The sequence below is a fragment of the Neofelis nebulosa genome, chromosome 8 (genome assembly GCF_028018385.1).
Source record: "Neofelis nebulosa isolate mNeoNeb1 chromosome 8, mNeoNeb1.pri, whole genome shotgun sequence".
Classification (NCBI taxonomy): Eukaryota; Metazoa; Chordata; class Mammalia; order Carnivora; family Felidae; genus Neofelis; species Neofelis nebulosa.
The window spans coordinates 98109461-98119088 of record NC_080789.1 but is presented as its reverse complement, the minus strand read 5'-3'; the positions used below and the strand labels follow the sequence as shown (position 1 = coordinate 98119088).

The 9628-nt window shown below is 30.9% G+C and overlaps 1 pseudogene; it reads right to left on the bottom strand.

Annotated features, from left to right (window-relative positions):
* Nucleotides 1–5708: 5708 nt before the first annotated feature.
* Nucleotides 5709–9419, bottom strand: LOC131483884 (NKG2-A/NKG2-B type II integral membrane protein-like; annotated as a pseudogene).
* Nucleotides 9420–9628: the final 209 nt, after the last annotated feature.

Genomic DNA, 9628 nt, shown 5'->3' with positions numbered 1-9628 from the left:
AGCATGAATAGGGGAGGGGCAGAGAGAGAGGGAGACACAGAATCTGAAACAGGCTCCAGGCTCTGAGCTGTCAGCACAGAGCCCGACGCGGGGCTCGAACTCACGGACCGCGAGATCATGACCTGAGCCGAAGTCGGCCGCTTAACCGACTGAGCCACCCAGGCGCCCCGTACATTCCCTTTCTATACACTTTCTTTGTAGTTTTTATCATAAACAGATGTTGAATTTTGTCAAGTGCTTTATCTTAATCATATGATCATATGATTTTAATCTTTCATGTAGTTAACATGATGTATCAAGTTGATTGATTTGCAGTTATCGAACCATTCTTGCATACATGTAATAAATCCCACCTGATCATGGTGTGCGATCCTTTTAATGTGTTGTTTAATTCAGTTTGCTAATATGTTGGTGAGGATTTTTGCATGTTTACTGGGAATATGAGCATATTATATTTTTGAATTTGGTGTCCTTATCTAGTTTTGATATCAGGGAAACGTTGGCCACATAGAATGAATTTGGAAGCTTTCCTTTGTTTTCAATTTTAGAACTAATTTGAGAAGAATAGGTATTAATTCTTCGTTAAAAGTTTGGTAGAATTCACCTGTGAAACCATCTGGTCCTGGATATGTGTTTGTTGGGAGTCGTTTGATTAGTAATTCAATTTCTTTACTATTAATTGTTTTTCAGATTTTATTTTTCTTCCTGATTCTGTTATGAAAGATTGTATATTTCTGGAAAGTTATCTTCTTCTTCTAGGTTATCCAGTTTGTTGGCATATAATTGTTCACCCTAAGTCTCTCACGATATTCTGTATTTCTCAGGTGTCTGTTTTAATTTATCCCTTTCATTTCTGAATGTATTTAGGCCCTCACTCTTTTTTTCTTGATGATTCTAGCTAAAGATTTTCCAATTTTCTATATTTTTTCCAAAGAAGTAGCTCTTAGTTTCCTTGATCATCTCTGTGGTGTTTATAGTCTATGTTTCAATTATTTCCATTCTCATCTTCTTCATATATTACTTTTTCATATATTTCCTTCTAGTATATTTAATAGATATGTGTGTTATGTACATATATAAATAGATAGATATCTTTTTCTAATTCCCTTAGATATAAAGATAGACTGTTTATTTTAGATTTTTTCTTATTTATTGAGATAGGTCTGTATCATTGTTAACTTTTCTCTTTAAACTGATTTAGATGTGTCTCAAGATTTTGAGACATTATTGTTTAATTTTCATTTTTCTCCAGGAATTTTTTATTTTCTCATTGATTTCTTCGTCGAACCATTTTTTGTTTAGTAAGATGTTGTTTAGCCTCCACATGTTTGAGTTTTAGCAAATTTTTTTCTTGTAATTGATTTCTCGATTCATACCTTGATGCTCAGAAAAGATGCATGATATGATTTCAGTCTTCTTTAATTTCATGAGACTTGTTCTGTGACCTGACATGAAATCTATTCTGCAAAATGTTCCAAGTGCACTTAAAAAGAATGTGCACTCTGCTGATTTGGGATGTAATGTTCTGTACATATGTATTAAGTTCATCTAGTCTAATGTGCCTCTCTTTCCTTATTGATTTTCTGTTTTGATAGTCTACCTACTGATTCAAGAGAGGTGTTAAAGTCTCCTACTATTACTTCATTACTGTCAATTTCTCTCCTGTGTCTCTTAATATTTGCTTTATTTGTTTAGGTACTCCTATGTTGACTGCATATATATTTACAATTGTTCTATCCTCCGGTTGGATTTTTCCCTTTATCATTATGTAATGCCCTTCTTCCTTTCTTGTTACACTTTTGTTTAAAATCTATTTTGTCTTGGGGCGCCTGGGTGGCTCAGTCGGTTAAGCTTCCGACTTCAGCTCAGGTCACGATCTCACAGTCCGTGAGTTCGAGCCCCGCGTGGGGCTCTGGGCTGATGGCTCAGAGCCTGGAGCCTGCTTCCGATTCTATGTCTCCCTCTCTCTCTGCCCCTCCCCCGTTCATGCTCTGTCTCTCTCTGTCTCAAAAATAAATAAACGTTAAAAAAATTTTTTTAAAAATCTATTTTGTCTGATATAAGTACTGCTACCTTACCTTTCTTTTTATTTCCATGTGCAATGGGGTATTTTTTTCCATCTTTTCTCTGTTAGTCAGTGTGTGTCTTTAGGTCTGAAATGAGTTTCTTGTAGAGGGCATATAGATGGGTTTTGTTTCTTATCCAGTCAGTCACTATTCAGTCCTTTGATTGAAGCATTTAGTTCATTTACATTTAAAGTAATTATTGATAGCTATGAACTTACTGCCATTTTGTTAATTGTTTCCTGGTTGTTTTGTACTTTTTTTCTGGGTTTTTTGTTTGTTTATTTGTTTGTTTGCTTGTTTATTTTTTGGTTTGAGGGTGTGTTGTGTTTTGCTTTCTTCTCTTGTGTTTTGATGACTTTCTTTAGTGTTATGTTCTGACTCCTTTCTGTATTTTGTGTGTGTGACTATAGTAAGATTTTGGTTTGTGGTTCCTGTAAGGTTCATAGATATAACACATGTACATAACAGCCTATTTTAAGTTAATAGTTGCTTAGGTTCAAACACATTCTGTATTACATTTTTACTACCCTCCCCCAACATATTTTGTGCCTTTGACACAATGTATTACTTCTTTTTACACTGTGTATCATTTAACCAATTATGTTTAGTTGATATTTCCACTTTGGTCTTTTAATCTTCATATTAGCTTTATAAGTGGTTGATCCATGACCTTTAATATATGCTTGGTTTTTGCCAGTGAGATTTCTTCTTTTATAACTTTCACACTTCTATTTATGACTTTTTCTTTTTCCTTAAAAAGTTTTTTTTAACATTCTTGTAAGTCCAGTTTAGATGTCATGAACTTTTTTAACTTTTGTTGGTCTGTGAAACCTTTTATTTCTCAAATCTGAATAACCTTGCCAGTGGAGAATTCTTGGTTTAGGCTTTTCCTTTTCAGCATTTTGAGTATACAATGCCAATTCTTTCTGACCTATAAAGTTTCTGCTGAAAATTCAGCTGACAGTTTTATGGGGCTTCTCCTGTATATAACTAGCTAATTTTCTCTTTCAGCTTTTAAGATTCTCTGTATTTAATTTTTGCCATTTTAGTTAGTATGTGTCTTGTTGTGGACCACTTTGCATTCATCTTGTTTGGAGTTTTCTGTGCTTCTTAGACCCAGATGTCTGTTTGCCTCCCCAAGTCAGTATAGTTTTCTGCTATTATTTATTCAAGTAAGTGTTTTTGCTTTTTCTATTTTCTTCTTCTGGGATTCTTGCAATGCAAATATTAGTAAACTGATGTCCAGAATTTTCTTATTCTCATTTTTAAAAATTCTTCTGCTTCTATGATTTCCACTACCCCATCTTCCAGATCACTGATCCCTTCTTCTACATCACCTAATTTTCTGTTGATTCCTTCTAGTGTATTTTTAAGTTTTAGTTATCATACACTTCAGTTCTGATTGATTTTTTTTATATGTTCCATTTATTTTTTGAAATTTGACTGTGCTCATCCTTTCTTCTCCAGAACTTGGTGAGCATCTTTTTCACCATTACTTTGAACTTCTTATCAGGTAGATTGTTTACCTCCATTTCATTTTGATCTTTTTCTGAGATTTTGTCTTGTTCTTTCATTTGAAACATGTATTAAAGTAACTGAATTCATTATATAAACCTTCATACAAAAAAAAATCTGTAAACTCAGATGGCATTAGTAGTGAATAATGACACTTAAAAATATAACATAATCATATTGTTGCAGCCACTATTGAAAACAATATGCAGTTCCTCAAAAAATTAAAGATAGAAATGCCATAACACCCAGAAATTAACTTCTGGTTATTTATCCAAAAAAATTGAAAACTTTTATTCCAAAGATATAAGCACCTGTATGTTTATTGTGGCATCATTTACAATAGCCTAAATATGGAGGCAGCATAGATGTCTATAATAGATGAATAAAGAAAATGTTATATATATATATATATATAAAGATTATTATATTATATATAATATGCTATATGTATTATATATATGTAAAGATTATATACATACAATCTTTACATATATATAATCTTTACATATATATGTAATCTTTATATATATATATAATCTTTACATATATATATGTAATCTTTATATATATATATATATATAATCTTTACATATATATAAAACCTTTACATATATATATATATAAAACCTTTACATATATATATAAAACCTTTACATATATATATATATATATATATATATATATAAAATCTTGCCATTTACAACAACATCAATACACCTAGAGGATATTATGCTAAGTGAAATAGGTCAGAGTAAGACAAACACACCATACATTTTACTTAGATGTGGAATCTAAAATAAAACAGTTGTACAATCAAAAAGAAATCAGAAATGCACAGAGCAAGCTGGTGGTTGCTTGGTGGGGGTGGATAGGACAAAATAGGTAAAGAAGATTAAGGAGTACAAAAATTCCAGTTACAAAATAAGTCACAGGGATGAAAAGTACAGCATAGAGAATATAGTCAATAATGTAATAACTTTGTATGGTGACAGAGAGTAACTACACTTATCATCGTGAGCATTGAGTAATATACAGAATTGTCAAATCACTATATCAAACACCTGAAACTAATATATGTCAACTATACTTCAATTAAATATTTATATATATTACATGTATATTATATTTATATATAATATAGATATGTATATGTAGTGTACATATGTACATTTTATATGTAATATAAATTTATATGTAATATAAATATATGTAACATGTAATAATATGCATGTGATAATATATATGTAATAATATATGTAATAATAATATATATAATAATATATATAGTAATCTAAAATACATATGTATATGTAATATAATATGTATGTAATACATGTAATATATTACATATATATGTGTATATGTAATATATATGTATATGTAATATACATATGCATATTATATATGTAATATAAATTTATATGTAATATAAATATAATATATATGTAATATATGTGATAATATATACGGAATGATATGTGGAATAATAATATATAATAATATGTAATAATATATGTAATATATATATTAGAGCAGTACTCTTGCACAAAGAAAGTTGAGGATTTACCTATATGGATATAAAATCTTTCAGGCGCTAGGGAAAGAGATATGCTTCCCAATATAGCCTTGATAACAAAACATAGCTATCAATGAAAACTCAGTCTAATCTCTTTGTGAATGGGTGAAGAAAAAATTCTTATATACACTATTATATCTCACAAGACAGATTTTTGCTGTTATGTTTTCTTTGTACTTCATATAAAAATAGTGAATAGTCATTGTGAATATTCATTTCTATGGCTGACGTGTTAATTAGGAATATATTACTAAATTTAAAACTATATAAGGATCTTCAGATTTTTGTTTACTGACTTCTATTTTAAGTAAACTATAGTTAGAGAATTTTCTGTGAAGCTGGAAATGGCACATTTCTATGTAAATGTGACTAGTTTAGTATAATATATGCACTGATTTTTTAAAAAAGAACAATACAGAATTATCCTTGTGGTTTTATTTCAGAAGTGTAAGATGACTTTAATATTTTAAAGAATAATTTAATTACTTTATAAGTACTATACAGAGAAAACATCATTCCAATTGATGGAAAAATAATATAAATGTAACCGATTATAAAATCTGTTAGAAAAAAAGGAATATTATGGAATTGCTTTAACATGAGAAAAGTGTGATTTAAACAAACAAAGAAACCTTAAAACAAACCTCATACTTGAAGATAAAATATTGAAATATTAACCCCTAACATAAGGAATACTGCATATAGAACATTTACTGTATTTTCTATTCAACATTGGAAATAAAACCCTAGCCTGTGAAAATAAGTCAAGAAAAAAATACATAATTACACCTGGAAAGAAGAAATAAAACTGTGATTATTTACAGCTGAAATAGCTTGTGTATATAAAACATCCAGAAGACCATTTATTTGAAATGGTAGAATTAATACATAAAATCAGTAAAGTCGTTCTATATAATACCAACATGTAAACTTCAATTGTATTTCTATTTACAATAGCAAAAGCTTCTAAAAATTTAAAAATAAGGATGCCATTTACAGAAGCATAACTGAAATACTCATATTTCTGTAAGACTTCAGTATAGAAACATACAAACTATAATAGGAAGAAATTAAAGAAAACCTATTTAATGGAAGGATCCAACACGATACAAATCAGAAGAGGCAATATTGTAAAAATGACTAATCTTTACAGATTAAAGATTAAATGCAAACACAATTTCAAGAGTTTATTTTTAACAGCTTTATTGAGGTTTCATTTACACAGCATAACATTCATCCATTTGAAGTGATTAATCAATGAATTTTAATATATTCACACAGCTTGCAAACATCAGCACTATCCAACTCTAGAAAATTTCATCACCCCAGAAGGAAACACTGTACAACACAGTTGTTTCCTATCCTACCTCCCCTTAGCCCTTGGAAATCACTAATCCTACCAGAGAAAGGTAGGACCAGCGAAAGACATCCCATGATAAAAATACTAGACCCAGGAAACCTTTGTATTCTTGGGGGCATAAGACTCACATCCTCACTCCCAAGAGACATCAGTAGAATGTATTTTAAAATGTTATATTCACACAGTTTAGAAGTAAGAGTTAACACACTATAGATAAATGGGATAATATTGGTGAATTCCAAGAAATAGCATACGGGAATGAAAAGAGGAACAAAAATGCATACTGCGTGACTCCATGTATATGAAGTTCAAAACCAAACCAAGAGACAAAAAGTCAGGACAGTGGTTGAAAAGGAAGGAGGAGGAGGAATGATAAGAGAATACAAAGAAGCAGGAGCAGGACTGCTGGAGAGGGGAAGTCCTGTTCATGATCTGATTCATAATTACATGCTTCAATTCACTTTTGCATCAGTCTGCGTAATCGTGTTTAGTTTCTTTGATGTCTGGTCAATTAAATAGCAAAGTTTATTTTAGACAAAAAAAAATTACAGAAGCATGGTTTTCTACAAAAAGGAAGAACTGGAAATTATCAAACATGCATCAATAGTAAAAAATATATAAATAAAATATCATGAAGTCAAATAATGGAATATTAATAGGCTTTTAAATAATAAACTACAAATATACACCAAAAATGTAATATTGACTGAAACAAGTTTTTAACAAAATGCTGGAAACATTTGAAATCTTACTATTATCTCTTCATCATCGATGTAGAGCAGGTTAGAGTTCTTAGAAGCACAGGCCTTCAAACTCTCATTCCATGTGTGTTGTGTTTTTTTCTTCAAAATTAAAGTAATAAAAATTGTTGGGACATGTTAACCACTCCTTTGGACAATAACTACAATGATACACTGAGGAAAGATTATAAATTATTATCCAAAACAGTTTGAATTTTTGAAATGAAAATTAATTTACCTATTTGTAATAGTTATAAACATTACATGTACATAACATAGCTATGCACACTCATAAGCTGGTAATATACAACAAAACACATTCACAGACACTCACAGAGAAGGGTTAGTCTCTTATCCCCTACTTTATGTGTCCATATAAAGGAAACAAACAAAAATACCCATCTATTCTTGTCCTGAAAGTCATTGAACAAAACCACATTTTTAGAATAGTAAATTTTTTATCACTTATAATGGGAAGGAAGAAATTTGAGCCAATTGGCAACAATGGATATAATAATTTTAAATGAATATTTCTTCACATTGTTAGTGAAGAGGAAATAGTTTTCTCTAATCAGTATTTATGAACATGGATTGCCTAATTTTATAATTTACATTCCCTCAAAAAATATTTATCATTTTGTCTACCCTAAGATGAACACAAAATATAAACTTTATTAATATCAGAACTTTGAAAATCATTGTATATGTTTATAGATCCTTGTTACCAGGGAAGAATTATTCAGCTCTGGTATTACAGTACCTAAAAAAATTAAAGTAATCCTCATAAAAATTAATACTGATCTAAATAGGTCTTAATAATTTTAGTTTCGGGGCGCCTGGGTGGCGCAGTCGGTTAAGCGTCCGACTTCAGCCAGGTCACGATCTCGCGGTCCGTGGGTTCGAGCCCCGCGTCAGGCTCTGGGCTGATGGCTCAGAGCCTGGAGCCTGTTTCCCATTCTGTGTCTCCCTCTCTCTCTGCCCCTCCCCCGTTCATGCTCTGTCTCTCTCTGTCCCAAAAATAAATAAAAAACGTTGAAAAAAAAAATTAAAAAAAAAAAAATAATAATTTTAGTTTCTTAATTTGATATTTGATGTATTGTTTTAGATTAGAATGATCTGAAATAAAATAGATATTTCAAAGAAAAATTAATAAAGAAATGAAGATGTGGAGGGAAAATATTTCAAAAGCCCAAAGGACCAAACTTCACCATCCCTTACAATATAATTTTTAGCCAATCTCAGAAATTAATTTGTATTTTTCACAAAGGTTTTTCAGTCCCCTAAAGCATGTCTTTGAGTCATTATATATTTATATATGTATATAATATTCTCATATATATGATTTTCTCGATGGTCATTCTGTTATTATACCTAGGAAAAATTCAGAATAATTTTAGTGCAAAAAAATACATTAAAATGTAAGTTCTCTTGTGTAATATTGTGAAATATTTAGAGGCACTGACAATCATTAAAGTGAAAAGTTCCTTTACCATCTTTCAAAAATTACTTACAGGGAATAACAGCTATCAGTTACCCACAGTGGCTATCAAGATAAGGCGGATGATTCCTAGGATCCCAGCCTTGAGCTTCTTCAGAGATGATGGTAAATCTGCAGGAAGAAAAATCAAACACTGAGAAAAGATGGATGAACACAATTGTTTAGAAAAAGAACCCATATGCAAAAGATATCATATATATAAACTTGGACTCCAAACTCATATCCACCATTGTAATCTTCTCTTAAAATATGCCATTGCATAATGCTCCATGAGATGTTGGTAAAGATGAGGAAGTATAACAACGCCTGAACAAAGTTAGTCCTCAGATTTCAATCAGAATACCGTATTCCAACTTTAAGCTCTGATCCTCCCAAATGAAAAATATGTAAACTTATTCTCTATACTTACCCCATAACTTGGCACCCCAACTGCACATGCTAGAATAGTTATACTCTTGTGTCTATTAAATGGTTTACCTTTGCAGTGTTAGTTCTTATCATTCCCTTGAAGATCCTGAGAAGCATTTTGAAGGTTTAGTTCTGCATAGGTTATTTCCCGCTCAGTTACCAAAATGGAAGTTTTAGTGCCCTTAGGTTTTATTTGCTGCCTCTTTGAGTATTTAGCCACATTCAATTCTGCATAAGTTACTCTTTGGTTATTCATCTCTACAGCTAAGCAAAGTCAGGGACTGTGGTCCAAGATAAGAGTACTTGACAATAAATGGTACATCTAATGCAGAGATACCTAGTTCTATAAAACTGGGGGTGGGGGTGGGGGTGGCAGGTGAGAATTAGTGTTCATTTTGAAACTGAAAAATCTAAAGATCTAGTTCTAAATTTCTTAAAGAAATAGACGTTTCCTCATTCATACAC